This window comes from Labrus bergylta, chromosome 18 (assembly GCF_963930695.1).
Source record: "Labrus bergylta chromosome 18, fLabBer1.1, whole genome shotgun sequence".
In the NCBI taxonomy this organism is placed as follows: domain Eukaryota; kingdom Metazoa; phylum Chordata; class Actinopteri; order Labriformes; family Labridae; genus Labrus; species Labrus bergylta.
Window position 1 is genome coordinate 22810759 of NC_089212.1, and position 23988 is coordinate 22834746.

Sequence of the window (23988 nt, forward strand, 5' to 3'; positions counted from 1 at the left end):
GGAAAATCTCAAGGAAATCAGTAAATGCCATAAAGCTCCCTTTTATTTCTCTGCCCTTTGTCATTGTTTGTCCTTGGCTTTGCACAATATGTAGGGGCTAAGGCTCGTCTTGCAGCCATTTATATCCCTCATGGCAAACTAATACAAAACACACATTTGCTCACACTCACACCCACACACAATGGCAGGGGACAGCTGTTCAGGAGATCATGAAACAGCGGCATGTGGCATCTTGTGGGGCTGACATGTTAACACCTGTTTACACCATTTACAGGACAGACAGAAAGGCGCACTAACAAACACGCAATCAGGCCGGTGGATGAAGACGTTTGTCCAGCTCTGGGCCACGGGGCAGGCTTTGATGTCGTTTGAGCTGAGTGTGTGGGTACTGGGTGACACGTTCAAAGTGAAGCCTTTCATGTGTGTGAAGCCATCAGAGTAATGCCACTCAAGAAAACACTGGGCTGGAACCAACAGCTGACCCAAAGGAGGCTGTCCTTGAGCCTTTGTGTGTTCTGAAAATCCTATAAAAAATGTTACATATAGCCACAGCTCATGCAATATCTGTGTGCACCAGATCTAGTTACCGAGTGTGTATTTATAACACGGGTATCAGCTGTAGCACTACATCCCAATGGCACTATTGTTGAGCGAGGGGTTAGAGGTTGAATGGGTGATTCTGTTCTTCATGTAATGGAAGGTAATCCCTTTGGTGCAGAGGCAAACAGCCTCCAGCAGCCGGCAGTCCTTGAGGACAGCTGAAGCCACAAGGAGACACTCACTCATTGTCCAAACACACACACATATATACATACTATTATAAACACACACACACACACACACACACACACACACACACACACACACACACACACACACACACACACACACACACACACACACACACACACACACACACACACACACACACACACACACACACACACACACACACACAAATGCCCCCTACTAGGTCACGCTGGTCTGTGCTGAAATGTCACCCAGTGACTGACGCTCCCCGCTTTCAAGTCCCCGGCCCTCGCTCAGCCGCCGGTCAGAGCCGGGACTTCAAAGCAGGGCAGACCCCTCCTGCTGCCAATCCTGCCTGACACACACATCCACCCCCCCAAGGTAAACACAGAGACAGAGGAGGAAAGGGAAAAAAGATGGAGAGATGGCGACAGAGCGCTCACACTGTTAGCGCAGAGAGAGAAGGCTGATTGCTTTGAGGCAATTTGCGGGCCAACCTTGACCTTTTTCCTGTGCTTGGTCAAGATCATCATTGTGAGTCAGTCGGGCTAGAGACGAGAACAAAAGCAAATATGAGCCCTGAGAGACACGAGGAGGAGAGGCAAATGGATGAGGGAGAGCGGGGGGAGAAGACAAGGCGCACTTGCGAACCGAAATCAGTTAACGGCATACACAAACACGAGATGTCAGACACTCCTTTTTAATTTGGTCACAAAAACAATATGAGATACAGTGGCACTGTACTGTACAGAAAGACATGACTGGAATAGACATTGAAATCAACAGTGTACGCTTGCTGTCATGTAAATATTTCAAGGTACAGGGTTTATATAATACTGTTGTGACTGACTAAAAATAATTAAAACGTCCACAGAAACTCAAGGTTTTGCTGAGATAAGAGAATTAAAAATAAGAGAAGAGAACCTTAAAAACGACTTTGATTTTACGGCCAAATGTTGTGGTATGCTATACTGTAGGACATTGTGAGTACTTCTGTTAATGTGTGTGTTGTGTTACCTTTTTTCTCATGTCATTATATGTATTGGAAAGCATGTCTTAATATGACATTTTTTATTTATTTTATACCCGTGTTTGATTAGTATGTTTTCCAATGATGTGACAATAATTATCACTAATATAATACATATTGTACAAAACAAAGGAAAGCTACGCCTGAGGATACTGATAATAGAACAGACACATTTTACTCCGTCAGTAAAGTACCAGACCTCACTTTTAAAGTAAGAATATGAGGGAATTTGGTTTGGTGTTGTCATGGTACTGTATCTATGATTTGTGGCTAAATGGCTACATTGGAGAGGGTAATATATTTTGATAATTGAGAAGTTTGTAAAGTCCCAAACTTACAAAGCTAACTTGAAGATTGATAAGTAGAGAGACAACTCGTTAAATGGATTTCTCTGTTTATTTGAATGCAAACCTGAAACATATCTCGAGTTAGATGACTTTCTTCACTGGGTAAAGCTGCTAAACATGAGAAAACAATGACACCCATAACGGTACAGCTGAAAGTTACGTTGCTATGTGTTATGAATAATATCTGCAAAGATGTACTCTCCTCCGTCAGATTGTTGCTTTATGTTCGGCTTCTTGCTCGTTCACTCTCTCTTTTTCTCTTCTAAGCTTCATACTTCCCCCTCCTTTCTGTCTCTTAGCCTCGACCGTTGTATCAAACAGATGGGCTAACCGGCTTCTTTTAAAACCGAAGGCTGGTGTGTTAACTAGTGCCGTAAAGCCGCACATCTCGACCTTTGAAACTGCTATTTGGACGTGGAAAAGTTACATATTGTTGCTTTAAATTGTTGTAGGAAGAATTACCTGGGAGCATTAGTGTGTTGGTTTTGAGAGGATGCCTCTGAACTCTGCCATGCTCTTAATCAAAAACACATAAACAAGCACTTAGGGACAGGCTGAAGATTCCAGTTAGCACTGACAGAGTGGGGACGATCAGCAAACACCTTTACACACACTCACTATCACATACGCGCACGCACACATTCCCAGGGAATCTTAATCAGCGGCTGTGCTGAGCGGTAAGTCTTGCATCCGTTATCGATTGTCCGCCCAGGTTTGTTTGTCTTTGGGTGCCTACGGGAATCCCCCTGGAGTCCGGGGAGTCAATGAGAGCGGAGCACAGAAAGACTATCAGCCAAGTAGCAGCAATTAGCCCTGGGACACAGACCTGCATGTCTCCTCTGGTCAGCACTGCAACAGCAGACACACAGAAGCAGAGCAGACTGGGATGGAGCCTGAGGAGAGCCTGGGCTCATTAAACAACAGTTTTAGAGGCCCCTGACAGGCACAGGGGACACAGAGGAAGGAAAACAGCAGGATGCCTCTTTAAATACACAATAGCTGGACATGACTGTCTGTGCAGTGTGTGTAAGTACACATATTTAAAGTGTGAGATAGGATGACATTAGATTGTGACGGATTAGAATGACTTTATGTAGAGAGATTGTAGAATCTAGCAACAGCACACATTCTAGCCGATACAGTTCTATGCTTATTCAAGGACGCATCCAAAGGGGTTTCCTCATCAAAATCTCAGTATTTGCTAGTCCTTTTAATGCCTTCCCTACAGACACACAGATAGACCTATCATAGCAAACTGTAGGTAGTGGCTTTGATTTTTTTATTCCCCACCTCTCGCCTTAAAACAAAATAAAACATGGTAATGGTATTTTCACATTAGGCAAGATTTTCATGCTCGAGGACACTTGTGTATGTATACATTCTGATAAAGCAGGTGGCAGTATGCACATAATTAATTTGCAAATCTGCCAAAAAGCAGAAAGAAGAACAACCATGGCAATCACTCACAGACTGAATAATGCAAACTGTGGATTTTTATTATTTCTGAGACTACAACGACCCTCTTCCTACTTCCACATCTACTGAGCAGCTCAGAGGAGGAAAGCCTGTGCAGCATTAGAATTTAACTTTAAAAAAATATTTGAATTGAACTGTGATTGTGATGCTGCCATTAAAAGAAGAACATTGTGATGTGTTTTATTTTTCCCATATTTCCCATCCCTACATGTGAAGGTAGAAGTATGTGTGTGCGTGATAGCTTACATGCAACTTTATATAGCCTGAGTGTGCTCAGATGGGATGAACTATTGGGTGAGTTCACCAGGTTTGTGTGAGTCACTCATGTAGAGAACGCTGTGCAGCTGTTTAAGATACAGTGTAAAAGCCCACAGAAATTATGGGCTTTATCAAATGTGTTATTTAAACCCCACCATCATTCAGACCTCACTAGGCTGTTAGCTCATAGCTTGTAGTGGCTAGCAGAGAGATGATGGATTTTTGAGGTGTGTGTTTTCACCTGGGATCTTCAAACTTTTTATCTTATTTTTCTAAATGGAAGTTTGTGTGGGTTTTATTAATTGATCCATCATCTTCCATCCCCTTGTCTTACAGCAAGTTTGAGTATAGGTCTTAATCCTTCTGGCCCTCCCTTAAGTAATTTGTCTCCAAACTATACTTCTTCCTCAAATTCCATATCATCCCCAAATCTGTCATGTCATTGATCTGACGTAGCTCTAACTTTGGTTTAACTTGGTTTTTAAAGTACACTGCTTTAGCTTTTCTTAAAGCATGTCTCAGATGAAACAGGCGAAATGCCATTTGTTTGACAGTGATGCTATTTTAATCAATGATGCCATAATCACTTGACCTGGATTCAGCGTTACGTTAGTACAAGTAAAGGTTTCTGTATTTAGATGAGCTGGCAGATGAGCTGCTGTCAATTATTTCAGCTTTAAGGGGAGAACATGCTTCCTACTGCTGCCACTCACACAATATGAGTCATTCAGTACACAGTCACTACAGCCAAAGATCCATTAGTTCTGCTGAAAATGTAGCAGGAAAGACAAAACAAAAATCAGGAGTCACATGCGACGGTGTGTCGACAGCGTGGAATACATCTAAGAGATATTCACACTCAGGAAAGCGATATGCATTGAAAGGCTGTGTTACGGGCGGGAGGGGGGGGATTCAGGAGGGAGGCATGAACCGACACACGCTTAAAATAACATATATAATAACATACCACAACAACATTCCCATCAGTCACCAGTGTGATGCTGATTTCATGGTTAAAGCAGTCATGTTGTCACTCTGAGAAACCGTGTCAGTTTCTAAAGCCCCATCTGTAAGGTAGAGAAAAGAATTATGAGGAGTTGCTGCTACATTGTCATTTTGTTTTTGTTGGGAGAAATTTTGACACCACTCTCTGTCTGACAGCCATGTTTGTTGTTTTTCGACACTCACTCTGGCTTCCTGGGATCTCTGGTGTGAAATACAGAACATGCTGTGATTGAAGATGTATGCCATATTATGATCTGACAATCTATTGAAATGATTAATTATAGTGGAGAAAATTCTGAACTGAGACGTTTGAATACATTTTCCTACTGATGGGGGTGAAGGTAAAGGAAGCATCAATTAATTACTTCAATGAGTAGCAGCTTTTATCACAATGAACAAGACATAAACTCAGTCGATCCTATTTATTAATCTCTTATCTGAACTGTTTGCCTCATCATAAAGTCGGTTGTGAAAGCCAGCCTCATGATCAAGGCTGCCTATAAGGGAGGAAAAGGGGGGAAAGCATTCTGGTGCTAAGCTGCATGAGGGGCCCATGACGTTTAGCAAAAATATAATCCATCCATAAATAAGCAACAATAACACCATTTTCTTTATAGTTGCCTGTTTGAAAATGGAACAACCCCCTCCCTTCACTTTCTGAAAATGGTTAACCTTTGTGTTTGGGATGTAAACGTCATAGGCGGGTCCATTGACCTTAAAGGTTAGACCAGTAATGTCGGACTGTGTTAACCCATACCAGGACCTGGGCAAAAATGAAGATGGGAGGAAATAAAAGAGGCAAGGGCATTTGACCCCAAGGCAACAGTAACCTGTTAACAAACATTTTTCAATCTGCTGCAAAAGGTGATCAGATCCAGGCCATGGATGTGGATGTTAGCGAGGAGGCTATAGCGCAATTTATACTAATTCTACAATTCTACAATTCACTTAGCAGACGCTTTTATCCAAAGCGACGTACATCAGAGAGTAAGTGCAACACAAGCAAGGATCTAGAAAAAAGGGAACAATGTCAGTAAGAGCAAACGATCAGCTTTGAGTCTGATTGGACACACAGGTGCTGACAGGAAGTGACCAGAGGCAAAGCACAACATTGAGGGCAGTTCTTGAGAGCTCTAATCAGTATAGAAACCATCTTATAAGTCGTCGTTATCAAACAAAAACCATCGTCACAACCATCATCATCATCATCAATAATGTGGAGACCATCATCATTAAGTTAGCAGGTATTCATGAAAGAGCTGGGTCTTTAGCTTTTTCTTAAAGGTGCAGAGGGACTCTGAAGATCCAATGAAGTTTGGAAGTTCATTCCACCACCGGGGGGCGACAGAGGAGAAGAGTTAGACCCTGTTAGAGAAGATTTAGGACCCTGTTGTGAAGGTTGGATCAGATGCCTTTCATTGGCAGAGCGTAGTGGGCGGGATGGAGTGTAGACCAGGATGAGAGAGTTAAAGTAAGGAGGAGCCGGTTTTGTCGCTGTTTTGTAAGCGAGCAGCAGAGTTTTAAATTTGATGCGAGCAGTAACTGGGAGCCAGAGTAAGGAGATGAACCGCGGAGTGACATGTGCTCTTTTAGGAAGGTTGAAGACCAGTCGTGCTGCTGCATTTTGTATCATTTGCAGGGGTTAGATAGTGCATGTAGGAAGACCTGCCAGTGGAGAGTTGCAATAGTCGATGCGTGATATCACAAGAGCCTGTACCAGGAGCTGTGTAGCGTGTTCTGACAGGTAAGGTCTGATCTTCCTGATGTTGTACAAGGAAAATCGACATGACCAGGAAATCGAGGCTACTTGAACCTTAAAAGTTAGCTGGTCATCAATCATGACACCCAGGTTCCGGGAAGACTTTGTGGGGCATGAGTTTGGTTGTTCCAAGCTGGATATTGATCTGTGGTTGCATAGAGGGACTGACTGGGATGACAAGGAGCTCAGTCTTTGAAAGATTGAGTTGAAGGTGCCGTTCATTCATCTATTTAGAGATATACTGATCCATTACGCATGCACTGATATGATTAAATGGCATCTGCATTGGGCCAGTTCACTCTGCCTTTCAGGGGCCCAGCTATGTCTTCTGGTTAGCCTCCCAATGACCAGCTCCATTCTGTGCAGTTTAGACTCTGTTACAATTAGGCCAGCAATTTAACTTTGACGAAGACTTTCAGATCCAAATCCAAATCCAAGCCATTTGGTGGGAAAACAATCAAAAGTATTTAACTTTCAAGGTTTAGTCTGCCATAAATGACAATCATTCACATGGAAAAGCGCTTATGGAACATTGTTAAGAACTGATGTATGAATTAATTTACATCATGAATATTGCTAAATTGTTTTCTATTTCTAGAACAGATTTCAATTTCCTTTGAAAGAATATTTAACAGGAGAACCTCTCAACAATTTACAATTGTCACTAGCAGGCTGCAAAAATCACACAGTAATAATTTATTCAACCTAATCTTAGCTTGTTTCCAACAGTGCCACAGGTGCACTGCACACCTCCGGCCCAAAAATCACACACCATGAGTGTGTGCACCCACTGTGAAGACGAGAAAGTGGGAAAAATAGAGAAAATGAACAGAATATTTTGACTTTCTTGGAGGTCAAAAAAAGAGGAGCAAGACTGGAATAGGCAAACGATAAGTGGGGAAAAGCGGAGTGAGTCACTCTTGCTATCTCCCCTGACAGCTGTTTCCATCTAACAAGCATGCAAGTATGCTCAATTCAAAGCACAAGTAGCAGAGTGCACGGTGTCAATTGAAATGATACCTAACATGAGCTGGATGAGACAATTTTGGAGCTTCAAAGATAGTTCAAAACCAGGACAGAGACGGTTATGAGCTTGATGTGAACCCACTCTCTCACACACACACACACACACACACACACACACACACACACACACACACACATGCACCCAAACATGCACTTACACACACAGATGGAAATAATTTGATTTGGGCACACAGTCATGTCAGCAATCCCAAATGGTGTGTTGGGGATTATAAGCAGGACAGCATTATTAGAGTAACAAACATTATTCAGGGTAAAACAGAAAGTCTGTCTGCAGACAGCGTTCCTGTTAAGATCATGCTTCTGTTTACACTTTAGAGGAAAAATAACCTTCTTTTTTTGTTTTAAACCAATGAGGGTTTCATGAGGGTTAAAATAAAAGTCAAATATTTAGCAACACATTTTAGGAAGCCTTTTTTTTTTAAACATGTACTCTACTTACCCAAATGGTCATCGTGTTTAGCAGTGTCCTTGTTTACACAAGCAACAAAGACTACATCTGGTTTGTTCTTGTGCTCCCACTGGGAACCCATCACAATTATTTTTTTCTATTAACAAGCAAGCAAGTAAAACCAATTAATTTCCCTCTCACAGTCTCAGCTTTCCAGTGGAATGTTGTTCATATTTGGCAATTAGTTTGTTTGTTTACATTCTTCAAGTCACAGTTTTGTTTATAGAACATGAGGAGAGGCCTCTGTTACAATGGCTTTCCCAAAGCACACTCAGAGTGACAATTTGAGTCCTGGCCTCTACGACTGCACCGATTAAAAAAAGGTGAACACGTGGTGAAGGAGGGCTGAGCAGATTGTTAAAGGCATAGAAATGGTAAATGGAGCTAGTCTTCTGAGTACTCAAAGCACTTTTTCCCATACACACACTCATGGCAGATGAGGCGTGAGACGAAGCAGCATGAGCAATTTGGGGTTGAGTGTCATGTGGCTGAAGGAGCTGGGGATGGAACCCCCAACCTTCCGGTTGAGACACGACCGACTCTACCAACTGAGCCACAGCCGTCCGTAGAAGAAGGAAATGTTAGGAAGAAGAGACTGCCTGGAATCTGCTCCACTTTTAAAGGTGATGCAGCTAAATAAAGCTAAGATAAGGACTGTGCTTGCTGTGTGTATTTGTGTGCGCACTCCAGCAAAGGGCCCCCTGCCACTGGGATGGAAGTAGGCCAGAATTGTGGAGAAAAGCAGAGGAGGGAGGGAAATAGAAGGTGATCAACAAAACAAGGTTTTGAGGGAGGGAGCAGACAAAAGGTCTAGAAGCTGGATTTTTCCACTTCTCAATGTGATGTGTGTGTCTGCACAGATGTGCACCAAGAACCACAGATGCTCTGACAGTGTGAGACACAGACCTTTGCAATGACCTAGCAGTGGTCACAGCTCACCAGCTAGTGTTGTGATTGTGTCTGTGTCTTGTCTATTTAGGAGCCACGGCCTCTGCTCTTAGCTTCCAGTGATTACAGCTCAGCAGCCGAGCTTGACAACACACAGGCAGAGTGTAATCAAGGCAGAGAGAGAGGGAGGTGTAATCAGCATTTCCCCTCCAATCAGCCCCAAAATCACTGTCTCTAATCTGCAGCCAGTCATTGATGGGTTTGATTGATAGGATGGATTTGTTATCTGGCTGTGGGGGTCTGCAGGGAGCAGAACAACAAGCAAGAGCAAGAGACACAGTCAGCTTATCAGCTATCGCTACATTTGTTACCGCTCCCCTCGACGAGCGAGCCGAGCTTTTCCTCACAGGCTACAACTGCGGCTCCCCTCTCATTTATCATACAGAAGAATTAAATGTGGACACTTCAAAGTACTTCCACACACAAGGGTCCCCGGGGGCATGTGTTTTCTCCCTGTTTAAAATGGAAGGGACCAATCCATCACTGGTTGTTTGTGACGGAAAAAGAAACCACAGAAAGAATTTGTGTAGTTGTGTGTGTGTTAAAGCGTGCGAGAGTGTATGTGTCTACATGCATTAATTACTTGCATATATCTATGTGCGTGTGTCGGCATGCGTGCGTGTGATTTGTTCATGTCAGATGCACAGTGAAGATAAGAGGATGGAATAATGCTTTTTCAGCAAGCAAATACCATGACTGTAACAGCTAGTGCCTGCACAGGTTTGATAAATCTTGCTTCTCAGCCTCACTCTGTAGTGAAAAATCTTCACAAATGTTCAAACAAATCTGCTCATTTTCGATGAGCATGTGTGATGAATGAGCTCTATTGATTTTGTGCATGGAACCAAAACAATAGACACCAAGACGAATGCTTGGTCTGTTTAAGATAACAAGGCAGCTTTACCAGGCTGTGTGACTCTTAATGTGTTATTAACCACAAACTGGATGAACAAAAAGAAAAGAAAGAAAAGATACATTTCTCCAAATGATTGCACAGATTTGGTCATTATTAATTTGAGTGTTTCCCTTAGGTTAATCTGTGTGCCTGGTCACCAGTCAAATTTACGTATTGGATGTAGGCAACCAACCCAATCACAGGTTGTAAAACTTGCGGCATTCTGGAAATGTACTGTACTTCTCAATGGGCTGAACTGGACAGTGAAACTTGTAAAAGACGTTAAACAAGTGCGGTAAAATACGTACACTCTATAAATAATTAATTTGTGCCTTTCTGTTGGAATGGCAGGAGGTTGTTTTGGGGTTGCCGGCCGTATTGTGCCTAAGACTAAAATATCCCAAATACGCAATAAAAAACCAACACTTTTTAAAAAGGTCCATCAATTATGTTAATTCATTGTTTCACAGGCGTCAACAAAGTAAAAGTACTTGCTCTGAGTGTGTGGAATAGAGCCACTACCAAAGTGTCTGGGAGGGCACTCTGCAAATCCAAATTTTAGTGAGTCAACTCGAATTAGAAGGGCAGACAGGTGGCAGACGAGGCTCTGTGTCCACCTGGTGTTATTTCTGGGCAAACAAGCGCTGGCTGTGCGCTCAGAAGCGCTTGCATGAAGCATTTGTGCGCTGAGAGTTAAAGCACTGCCACCCTGTCTCTATGACAACAGCGGCAGTAGCTCAGTCTTTAGGGACTTCGGTTGGGAACCGGAGGGTTGCCGGTTCAAGACCCAATGCAGACCAAATATAGAAGTTGGTCTGGTAGCTGGAGAGGTGCCAGATCACTTCCTAAACACTACCGTGATGTCCTTGAGCAAGGCACCAAATCCCCTCCCCACCACCAGAGAAAAGAGGATGTGAGTACAAGATATGATCAGTAGGCTGCAATAATACAGGGAATATCATACATTTGTAAAAGAGCACAGGTGACCTCAACAGTGCCTTTCTGAAAAGTTCAAGAATACTGCCTGTTGTTGCTGCTGCTGCAAACACTCCTTGACAACAATTGAAAAAAGACAATGGTGCTCAGAAAAAACGCTAGCTAGACATGGGGCCTTACAGTACCAAAAACACTTGTGGGTGACAACCGAAGAAAAGTGCCTACCAAGAAATAGTCCACAGAAAGTGCATTTCAACATTTTTTAAATCAACAAGTGAACCCAACTCTGTACTTTTGTGTCAAGTGTGCTGAGCCAGTAATGCCCACCCTGAGCTGGGGAGAAGCACAGAGAATCAGCAGCATCAGTAGCAGTAGGCTGTGTGCTTTCAGGGCCAAGCAGCAGCAGCAGCAGCAGAGTGTCTGTCAAGCCTCTGTCCAGCTCCTAATAGGATGTTCTTGTTGTTGCCAGCGGATAACTCTCATCCTGTGTTCTGGACTACAGATCAAAGAGGGCCTGGACTCTACTGAGCTACCAGGGCTGCATGGATTGGAGGGGATGTAGGGAGTGGAGTAGAAAGGGTAAGTAAAGGGCAAAGGAGAAAGCATGCAAGGAAACAGGTAAGAAAAGAGGACAAAAGGAGTGGAAAAATTACAGAGAGAAATCATAAAATAAAGAAAACCTATGCTTTGCTGATCGCGTACATTGTGTCCCTTTGAACGCCCTCAGAGGCAGATTTAAGCCCAATATTCTATTTTCAGTTTCTGTTAGGTGAGGGTAAAGTGAAGTGAAAGAGACAAGCAGAAAGATGAAAGCTAACCACAGAAGTCATGTGGGACGGTGGTTTGTCCTTTAAAAACTCATTTGGAATAGCTAACAAACGGACAGGGGTAACAGCAGAAACACAGCTGTGTGACAATAAAATAATGTGTCTCCATAAAGAATCCAACTGGAAAGGCAGGATTTGTGACTCCAATACATTTCAGATATTTGTTGGTTCAGTAAATCGTGAGGAGAACTAGAACCTCTAACCTTCTCTGCTAAGGGTCAGTAGTGATGACAGGGCAGAGCTCTTTGTCAGGTGATGTGGAATCACCTTTGGAGTCCTGAGTTTCAGCCAGCTGTGCAGCTGATGTTTTGAAGTAATGGCTATATAGAGTGGCAGCAAAAAAAAAAGAAAAAAGAATGAAACTTTATGCACAAAGGTTGCACACAAAGTCACGCACACTCAGACACACACACACACACACATTCACCTGCAGGGGAGAGAAATGTCTTTCCTCAGCGTTGATGATAACTTCAGTCCCATGTCTCTACACGTTCACTCGAGGCCTTTGACAAAAAGACTGAATCTGAAGGAGAGGATTGTTTCAGGGGAACTGACTAATGTGTTCAACATGCAGAGAACTTATGAGTGGGATAAAAGTGGGCTTTTGAAATGTCAAAGAAAATGTATTGCTGCATGACTCTGAACACACACACATACACACACGCTCACACACAGAACTGCTACTATTACTACTAGTCAGTGTAGTCTGGCCATGATCTTTTAATAATCACATGATATACTTATTGCATAACAAAGCCCAGCTCTACAGAAGTGATGAGTAGTCAAGGCTATCAAGCTACACTAAAAGAAACTGTAAATGGCACATCTGTCAGAGTTTTTGAGTTACTGTCAATGGAAAGGAAAACCAAAACATAGACCAAACACAAAAGAGCCGATGGCAGTTTACAGCAGCCGACATGCAGGCCTTGATGGGACACCATTGGATAAGGTTTGTAAGAGGTAGACAACAAACGTTGAAACTTAAAACCAGCTGAAACTGGGTTTTGTTGACCTATGAGACATGGAACTAGACTGGAGTGCTGTTCAAGTGTACTAACCAGTGTTCCCATTCTTCTTGTGTGTGTCTCTAAATTTCTGCAAACCAAGCTTTTTGCATCTCTTAAAAGCTCGAGCTCTGAAGCCCTGCCAGTTACAGGCAGATGGTCTTAGGTTCACACAAACCTCATATCGCCCTCTTTTGTCCCTTTCAAAACACATCAAACACCACGTAAATCTTACTTGGATACATTAGCTCGTCAGTAAACATATTCTCTTCCTCAGGGTGGTTTCGCCCGTTCAGCTTGACTATGGTCCACTCAAGTTTGTTTTCATGGGGAGTGGAGTAGGAGAGAAAATCATTTGAGTAAGTCTTATTATGTTGTTGTTATAACACTGAACCTGAATGAATTGTTTAATTTGATAATAGCTGAGATAATTTAAAACAGTAGTAGTGCTAGAGTAATCTCAAGCAATGAAGCTGTGTTTTGCAAACAGGATTCACTGACTTGGCTTTTAATACAAATGTTGTTTTTATGTATTGGGTCATTTATCACCTCTCCCTTTAGTGATGTAAAAAGAAACAAATCAAATTTTCTGTCACTTAAAATCTATCCAAAAATGTTTCTAAACTAACCTTCTTCCAAGCTGCATTATCATAAAAACAGTTTTATATGCAAAACTGTAGTGTGTGCAGGTAATTGTATATTCCCTTTTCTCGAGAAAAAAAGGAAGAAATGCATGAGTAAGTTCTGCAGTCTGAATCCTTCACCCTGTAGAGTGTGGAGTCACGGTAGGAGATCCATTACAGCAGGTGGTGGAGGGCATTACAATTGATGGAGAGAAAAACACAAAGATACATGCACCTGGGAGGACAAAATTATTTCTTTCATTTAACACTGTTTGCTTGGATGTGAGAGAAATAGCTGGTACTCAAAGACAGTGTATAGGGATTATGTTTGTTCATGCTTGTGTATATGCATCCAGCAACAGTCACTCACACAAACACACATGCATGCACATCCACACATCTACCTCCTGTCCTGTTTGGAGCGGGGGGGGGGGGGGGGGGGGCAGACGGATGGAAGCAGGAACAGTGCAGTCAAGCATTTGTAATTACAAAAGGCATTAGAAGCCGTGTGTCCCAAAGTCTCTCTGACCCACATGGAGGAAGTAAATCAGAGCTTATCAGGGGGCCACAGAATGGGGAAATCTCCCAGCAGAGGTGACAGGCGCTCCCTGCTCTTTTCAGACGGGACCTGCTGGGAAGATGATGGTGTTGGTAGGAGTGGTGGTTGGGATCTAAGAGGAGACAGCAGCAACTGTAGAAATAGTCCCTGCTTCGTTAAAGCTATATTACAAATAAACTTAAAAATCTATTTGTAGTTTTCTTCCACCATTTTTTGGTCACAAGCCTTTTGTTTGCAGCAGCTGCTTCTGCTGTTCTGCTGCTGTAGAAGAGAGGAAGGATGTGGGGATATGTTTTTTAGGAAATCCTGTGGGGACATTTGACAGACATGTCAGATGACAAAGTGAACAGTGGGGAGATTGAGGTGGGTTTGCTTGTGACAGGTTTCTAGAAACACTAAAGGTGCAAAATGCTGAGCCTTGGTGCTGCCTGCTAATACACACACACACATGCACACACACAAGTACAGGACAGGAACACATTACACTGCCTATGTTGTTTCCCATCGGAAGCTGGTGGGAAAGTAAGTTCATAGTAGGAACAAAAGGGCAGAACGTTGCATGGAGGATTGCATGTACTGTCAATTAAGGCTTAACGGGTCCGAACTTCACTTTCAGCTGAATCGAAACCTTGTTTAAAAAAGTGTGCAGGGCAAAGAGATAACAAGCAAACATCCTCTCAGTGCATTTTGCTTCCAGGATGCAGCTTGTTACCTCTGCTGATCCACTGAAGGTAATCATCATTACCCCTCTGGAGAAATCAGAAGGATAAGGATAAAGGGGCAAAAGTGCCTTAAACAGAAAGAATGAGGATATACATATACATTTGAATGAAATATGGCTTATATTATTCCTTTCTGCTCTCCAGACAGGGCAGTCTGTCATAGCCAGGAAGGGGCCAGAGAAAGTGGGCTAAGTGGTCAGGCTATTTCTTGTGCCTTTCCAAGTGGCTGAATAGATATTAGGATTTTACAGGCTATTACACATGATAATTGCACAGCATATTGAATTTCGAGCAATTTTCTCGCACCAACTCCCTCTTTGGTGCTCCCTCTTCTCTATAAATAAACACTTTACAGTATGTAAAGTATCCATCACATATGGGCATGTGATTTAAAGGGTGTTTGTGACACACACTCAGTATCTGTGGCATCCATGTAAATTCAATAACGGCACTCTACTAATTGCATGGCTTAAACCCAGCTTTAGCTCTTTAGATATTCATCTAAGCCAATTAAGTGCGAGGCGGGTTGGGAATGGGGCATAATCCTTGCTTGAATGTTAAAGTGCACACTCAAGAGCAATGTCAGAGGAGGACCCGGTCCACTCTAAAATAGAAGCATGGCTGGTTTGCAATTTATTCAACCTATGTGTTTCACCTCAAAATAACACACAGCTTCTGCTTTTCATTCAAAGACTAGCAGAGGACAAGGTGTTTTGAAATAAGAACAGATCATCAATAATTTATAGTTTGGGCTTTTTATCATGTATAAACCTTTTCATGAGATACATTAGATCTTGGTTAATCACATTTAATTATGTGCAATGCTTGCTATATTTCCACCTCAGCAACTTTTCACAACAAGAATCCTACAACTGAAAATTTGAAATTTGACCAAAAAAAACTGTTATTTATACCAATTTTGAAAATAAAGAAACAAAAACATTTTCATCAGTGTGCTTAAGTCCAAAACAGAAATCTATAAACTAAGAAAGGTTTATATATTTATGTTTTGTTGTCCTGCTTTTATGTGACTTGCTAGTAGCTGAGTATTTCTGACCTGTTTAAATGTATAATAATAATAATAATAATAATAATGCATTAGACTTTTATAGTGCTTTTCTGAATACTCAAAGACGCTTAACAAAGAACAACAACAAAACAAAACAGTGAAAACAATTCAACGAAGAAATAATGTAAAAGGAGGATGAGAGTTGAGTTTGTTAGTGGTTGTAGGAGATGTGGGAGGGTGGGAGCAGCAATGGAGAAGACCCTGACCCCCCAGGACCGATGGTTTGTCCTGCAGACACACATACTTTGTGTGTGTGTCTCCAGATACTCTGTTACCTGCACAGGGACTACAGTTGGAAATGATCAATGATGGCTAAACTGGCTCATGGCAGAACTGTTATGAATGTGCATTGTCCCTGTAACGTTAAACTGTATACATAAATTATATATATAACATAAATAATTCAAATCACAATGGGCAGATGTGATGCAAATTACGACAAATAGCCACAGTGAAAAGAGAAAAGTCTAAACTGTGGAAGAAAAATGGACACTGCCACATTATGCGTCAAAAATTGTTTTGGGCCTGGCTCTGAATTGTAGCTGTTGGCTAAGGGGCAGAATAGCATGCCAACAGAATTCATCTGCAAACACTTGTCATCTAACAGATACAAAGACTACATGCTCTCAGGGTTCAGCAGAGAGACTTCAGCTGTAAGAGATCGTTTGAGTCACAGATCAAGAACAACATGTATGAGCATTTATAAGTAGCATCACCACGCAGCACGTGCACCCTCCTGCACACTGTCTCCGCTAAGTCGTGATAAAGAGCAGAGTGAGAAGACAGATTATAAAATGCTGATGGAGTACCCTCAGCCCTACCATTCATCAACATAATTAACCATAATCAGCACCATCCGCAGAGAGAAAGGTGGATGATGGGGGAAAAAAGAACTGTCTGTAAAAATGTACTAAATGTGGCAGAGCTGCACAATACAAAATGTAAGGGCATTTGTAAAAATGACTTCTTAACACAATTATTGTTGATTTGTGACGTTTTATTTACAGAATTTAGATGTGATAAGCAATTGTTAAGTACCTACCAAATAATTAAAATATACTCCAGCTCTTTAAATAACTTTTCCAATATCTACTGCAATTGTCAGAGATGTGACTCAAAGCGGAAAACTTATAATAAAATAATAGTTTTCCTCTACACAAACACACTGAAGGCCTGACGAGCCTCCATCAAGTGTCTCTATCTCATCTTGTATAATTTAAAGAAGTGCTCACCGGGGTCAGCAGACATGCTGACGGTTTGCCTAAAATACCAAGTCAGCTCACGCCATGTCTCCAGCCAAGTTCCTATTACACATGCTGATCTGTTCGTCTTCATTCATTATTAACAGCCAAAAGCAGCCGGGCCATGTAGGCCACTTTATGGAAGTTTAAAATTTTAATACTTCAAAATTCCTGGGTAATATGAACGATGACCTGACAGCAGGAGAGTTCCTCACTGCACACAATCTCAGACAGATTTACAGCTCATCTGACAGTGATATAGCATGACAACCTTTATCAGTGTCTCTAAACATGAACAGTTGGAGTCCAAAGAAAATATGGTTACTAAGAAACAAAAAGGAACAGCAGCCGCAAATAGAGCTGATGGTTGTTCACAGGGAAATATAATTATTGAAAACTGTCTCTGGAAGTGCCGAGCCCTCTGTTCTGTACAGTGTTTCATAATCTTTAATTCAACTGTGTTACAGTTTGACAGAAAAATCATGAATAAAAATTAACTAAGACTTTCTCTTCTGTGTAGACAGCGGGGACTAACATTTATATTCCATGCTACATTTTTCAAAATTGATTAAAATCCGGAGCTGCTGTTAGTACTGCTGGCTTTTCTCCTTTTTTTAATTGTCTTCCCTGAAAGGTCGTGAAGTAGGTTCCAACGTGGCCCTTTTTAATTATCTCTCTGTATGTATGGAGCGGTTTTGAGGGTTACGTGTTTCACAAGCAAGTCTGCCAGAAGCCAATCCCCTATGACCCTGACCTTTTTCGTAACTAATAGAATTACAGCACACTGAATGCCAATTAAATAAACACATAAATGGAAAACAAAACAGGCAGAGAGAGCACAGGAGTGTAATTGCTATAAAACCCCTTAAGGTAAACACATGTTCCCGCAGTAGGCAGCCCTCACTGAGATATAGGGTGAGAGAAAAAGGGAGGAGAGTGTGTGTGTGTGTGTGTGTGTGTGTGTGTGTGTGTGTGTGTGTGTGTGTGTGTGTGTGTGTGTGTGTGTGTGTGTGTGCAGTGAGAAGAAAAAAAAGCCAGGAGCAGGGAGTCAAACAGGCGAGGCATGGCTAGCCAGTGAATGTGTTGTTAATTTAGCCCTGTTTTAATTAGCTCTTCTGCCAGAGCGCAACGGAGCACAGGGGGCCAGTAGGGAGCCCTGAAGATCCAGGCAGACTGGCAGGCTGAAAGAGGCCACCAGATTGGCGTGCCTAACTACTGCCTGTCTCAGACCAGCAGCTGGGCACACACATCACCCACTGCTGTTCAAACCACCCAAAGGTAAAAAATGTATTCTGCAACTGGCCCGAACGAAAACAACACACATCCTCACTAATTTAACTTCTGTTTTTTTTTTTTTTATAATTCCATATTTCTCTTCTTCCTTCAGTCGAACCTTACTTAAATCACGGCCTACTCTTTTTTCTTCCTTCTTAATAATGCAGGGACAAAATTAAACGGTTGCTGCTCTCACTTTCTGAGGGACAATCTGTGTACAGAGTTTTCATACTAAGAAGAGGAGTTGCCTTTCAGTCTAAGTACGGCCAGCTGATGTTTAAGAGACCATTTTATGAGTTTCAGTTTTTTAACAAAAAAAGAAAGGATAAGGAGACAATCCCCTCTGAGTAGCAAACAATGTGTGCCCTGACGGAAAGAGCAAATATGAGCCTAACTGCCTTAGCTTTCTGAGAGGATTTATGACACAGGGTCTTATTATCTGCAGGTCGGATTACTGCCGTACACTTCCCCTCCGAAATAAAGAGTTTCCACACCACATAAAGCCCAAAGTGTTTTCAGAACCTTGCCACACTCCTTTGCACTTGGAGACAGATTTAACAGCATACACTGTCCCGCTTCTTTGCGTATTATTCATTCCCATGATGAGTTACTCACCCTAAGACTGAGAGGCGCCCTCTCTTGTTTGCCTTAGCACTTGATGCATCAGGACAATCAAAAAGGGTCAAGAGGATGTGGACATTTTTTTCCTGTGTGACACCAGCTTGATGAGCCCTCCACTTGAAATGGATAGTAATTGGCTGGTGAGCACCGTTAGTGATGTGCCAAAGCTCTGGAGTGAAGATAGATTAAGCTACCTGCAGGTGGAGATAGGGCAGAGCCTGGGGACGGGAGGAGAGAGGGTCCCCTACTTGACTTTGAAGACACAGAGAGAAGATGGAAAGCTTGAGATGAAGGAGGCTGATTAGCATATCGTGCAGTAGAGAGAGCCTCTATCTACCAGTCAGACTCTGTCTGGGGAAATATGCAGTGGTCGCCGCAAGTTAATGGGAGCCAGCATGTTTATTGTCCTGTTAATTAGCAGGGATGTGGTTAAAGCTGTATAGATACGAAGTGGGTGAATTCAGGAAGGATGCAGGAACAAGTCAACAAAGAGCTGCAACAGCACACGAGCTTCGCTATGCAAACAATGATGGCGAAAACTGTCGGTCAACCTTTTTAACAACTCTCCGGTGAGCCGTTAGAGTTTTCCCCACATCGAGAATGAGTAATTGCACGGTTTGAGACACATTTCCTGAAGCCTTGGGAAAGGTAACTCGCTTGTCTGCCAGTTGAGTTGTTTGATCTGCTAACTTTGATCATACAGAACGTAGTGTTGGGCACTCGCATTTCACTGCATACCATGGTGTGAAGAAAAAAAAAGCGCACAGTATGATTTTCAAAAGCCTCAGCTTTCTCTCTTCTCCTTCACATTTGAATACCAGCATGACTCTGTCGAAATGATAAAAACCTGCCAGGTGTAAGAGAATGTATAGCTGGTTCTACCCAGACAATTACCACTGAGTGACTTTGAAAGTATTAACATGAAAAAACCTCATTGGACAATGGATGCTCAGGGATCATTCTGAGTCCCCTTTTCTTTTAAATAACAAACGCTCAAAAATCCCCCTTTGGGTTTCTGATCACTAGAGGAAAGAGGGTTTTAAAGCAAAGGCTTTGGGCTAGAAACCACCAACAGTCATTTCCATAATTCATATTTCAGCCTGCTTCCAGTAATGTTGGGCACCAAAATAGAAATAATGGATTTCCTAGTCTCTTTTTTTTCACTCATCACCTCCTGTACAGAACCTGCAGACAATCCACCTACACATATACACACGCAGACGGCACACACAGATAGTGCTCTGGCCCAGTCCAGCAGTATCAGAAGACAGTGCTAGCTCTAGGCCTCTAATTGGCCCCATTTCTCCTCCTCTTGTCTCTCTCTTTGTGCTCATGAAAGAACCGGCTATTCTGTCTAATAGTAGTTTCTGAAAGGGTGGACACACTGTAGCCTGCACTTATCCAAATACAATAAAACTCCTCAAATGAAACCCAAAGAGCAAAGACAAGGCCAATGTCTTGTAAAGTGTGTGTGTGTGTGTGTGTGAGAGAGAGAGAGAGAGAGAGAGAGAGAGAGAGAGAGAGAGAGAGAGAGAGAGAGAGAGAGAGAGAGAGAGAGAGAGAGAGAGAGAGAGAGAGAGAGAGATTGACAGAATGGGGATGAGATGGAGAGCAGAAGCAGACAGCGAGTGTGTGCTGGCTGCAAACTGTGAGGCATGAAGGACGCCCGTTGAAAGCGCCGTGGTGAGCATCTCACGGACACACGGACGGGTCTGTGAGTGTGACAGGGCCACAGAAAAAGAACAGAGGCTCTTCAAAGATGATTGTGGCATGCATCACTTAGAGCCAGCGCCTTCCACCCACTGTCCAGGCCAGCCAATCAATGGGCTCATTGTTGTGATGTATGAGACCAGAGGTTTATGGGTGTCCGTGTGCCGCAGTGTCTGGCTACTGAAGCTCTGAAACTGTTACTGTTGATTATAAAAGACTGCTGCCGCACACACTCTCACTCTGCCTCTCTCTCTCTCTCCCTTTTATTCAGCCGTCTACCGCAAAAGCAATTTGCTAATGGATGCAGCAACCTTGTGATTTATTGTTGTCAAAGATACGCTTCAAGTAAAACGCACTAAATGATTTAAGTTTGTAGACAAAATTTACATTTGAAAGCCGGCCCACTCTGGAGAGCGCTGCACATCAAATATGCAAAGTTGATTATGTGGAGCATCTATTTAGTGGTTCTAAATCATTGTTCTAGCCCTCTCAGTGATATTAAACTCGGGTATGGATTGTCTGTGGTATGTGTCTATTCTTGGACTCAGTTGCTGAGATGGAAATTAAAAGAGCTACAAGGAAGACAGCACTGCAACAAAACCCAAAGTCTCCGCCGTCTGGCAACTTCAGTATTAAATCTGCTTAAAGGTTAAGGTGGTTTCACTGAATAGTACTGGAAATTTCCACTTCAGTTAAAGTACTGTGGGGCTGTATGCTGAAAGAATAACAGGCAGTGTTCAATATAACAGCCTGTTCTCCATTTTATTTTCTGTCTTTTTCCTCTCAGTATTCAGTGTATGTAGCAGACAGACGGTCAGTTCTTTCTCAACTCGCTTGTACAGACATGCCAGATGTAGAACTCCCACCATCTCTGTGGCCCTTTTTAACCCATGTCAGTACAGAGTTATTACAGAAACAGACCTCTAGGAATGCCTGAGAGGTCCCAAGGGTGCTTGGCTTCTGGAAAAAGGCTCCAATAGGTAAGTGACCCTTTCCAAAAAACCAACAGGTAGTCTGGGGTTGAAGATGCATTCATTTCTCTTCCTGATCTGACAACTGTATCACACATTGCACTTTATCTCAACCATACCTTATCATTTCTACTGTGTCTCTCATTCCCCTGTACCTCCCGTCCTCACTGTATCAACAACTGATCTCTCAGGAAGAGTTCACGACAACAAAAAGATGCTTTCACTTTTTAAGATTACAAACTTATAAAGCAGTGAAAACATTAGGTCTTTTTCCAAACAGGGGTGCGCTAAGGAATACACTGCAAAAGACATAAAAACATGCTTTAAAAATGTGATGTTTGTGAACATGCCAAGAAGAATCCAGGTTTTTGGACCTGCCTCAGACTTAGTTATAAATACAACAGCAAGAAACACATAACATCTGATTAGCCCTCAGGCAGTGCCTTGAGGTCATTCTTCCAGCTTGCTCTGTGACACAAATGGACACACAAACACTCATGACTGACTTGAGACCCGCTGCTTTCACCACAGGGAAAACCTCTTAGCCTCAGCACAGACCTCAAGCACTCTCCAAGTGTCAAAAGTCATTAAAAAACTCTAAAAAGGATCGTATCTGCACAAGTGGATAAATCAGAGCATGTTAGACAACAAGAGACCATTTCCATTTGGCACTGATGGATGGCAACGGTGCCATGCAGACAACCCGAGGTGCTGCTTCACACCTGATTGAATCTTCTTATCTGCATTTCACCCTCTGACAAACCAAACACAGCTCAACAATGCGGTGTGGGATGAAAAATAAAGGCAGCATAGGAGGGACTTAAACACAAGGGAATGCTTTTCAGGGTTTGCTTCTGACGTATAGCGGGCAAAGCAAAGGCCAGTCGGTCCAAATCTGACTGCAGTTTACTCAGACTCGCTGGTCTAGGGAGCAAAGGCTCACACTGACCTTTTCAGTTGGTGACGCAATGTAGCTGTATGGTTCATTCCCCCACTTTCACAGTGGAACGTTTCATCATCAAGTGACTCATGAGAATATAACATTAACTTCCCCCCCACTTGAAAAATGTTGTGCTTTACATAAAATCCCACATACCAGATAAGCAAAGGAATGGAAAGAAGCTCAATTATTATAATAATACATTCCATATCAGATATTTTTTGTGATATTTAAATCCTTCCCCTGCTCTGCGCTCCTGTGCTTTAGTGAGCCCAGGCCTGCATGTGTGATCAAACGGTGATGAAACAACGGACTTCTCTCCTCCCCTTCACAGAGCACCATGTTGAAAGGCTTTATTAAAGCACGGGGGCTGCGGATACGGTATCAGAGGCAATTTTCCATGCCTTTCCTTAGAAAAAGAGGACCCCATTGTTAGAAACAGAGGGGGAAAAGTCTGTCAGGGTCTTTAGATGAGATATAATACAGTGCTCTAACGCCTCTGTGCTGTAATCTATAGTGATGGGCTCGGGCTAATGGGAGTCTGACCTGCAATAGAGCTCGTTGGGAAGCATGCAAAGGAGCAGAAGAGGAAAGGGAGGAAAAAAGGAGGGGATGGCAGGAGGGGCGAGAAAGAAAGCCAGAGGGAGCGAGCGAGAGGAGGAAGATAAAGAGAGAGAGATGGGGGAAGAATTGGCTTGAAAATTTCTGACAATGAAATGTCTCCAGTAATTGTTCCTGCGGTGATAAATGGTGTCCCATTGTACTGTGGGTCTCCTTGTCCTTGGGAGTCAAAGAGATGAGGAGAGGGGAGGAGAGCAGGGAGGAGGGAGGGGGCACAGAGATGGACTGGCAAAGCAGCATTTAAACTTGGCTCCGGCTGCAAGCAGTCAACTTTCTGAAGGTGATGGTGTGTGTTTGTGAGTGTGTATATGTGTGTACTTTGGGTGTCTGTGCAAGATCGGCATGTCTGTGTCTTTGCTTGTTTGTGTCTGTGGGCGTCTATGTGCTGGATATGTCGAAGCATTTCTGCCGAAGTGAAGCAGCAGGCGGCACAGTAGTGAGTGAGGCTCCTGCCCTTGGGGATGAGGCTGACAGAATAAAAACACATCATAACACTGCAGTACATTCCCCTGACAACACGCTCCGAGCACTTTGTGCCCCAGAGACAATTTTTTGCAGCCATCCACAGGGAGGAACATTTACCATGCTGACTGCTTTAGCAGACAGTGTTTTAGAGGCCTGATCATTTCGAGGATAATTCAAGTTTATTCCAGTGTGTGCACATTTCTTTTCTTTTTTTTTTACATGTTTAATACAAATTTTGAATAAATCCTCGAACATGTTGTCAGATTGAGGAATTCTAAAGTTGTGAGGCATATTCACACCAACTGGTTTGGTATAGAGTATAAACATAAACTCTGGAAAACGAAGCAAGTAACTGTGGCAAGAGTTTCAAAACTTTACATTTGTTGTATGGTTCATACATGTTGGAACAAACCGACTGACAGACTGTAAATATCAATGGAA

General features: G+C 42.7%; 1 protein-coding gene across 1 annotated transcript in view; it reads right to left on the reverse strand.

Moving 5' to 3' along the window:
• The window catches only part of pacrg (PARK2 co-regulated), a 132552-nt gene that overhangs the window by 71988 nt on the left and 36576 nt on the right, over positions 1–23988 (reverse strand). The gene's annotated exons all lie outside the window — the stretch shown is intronic.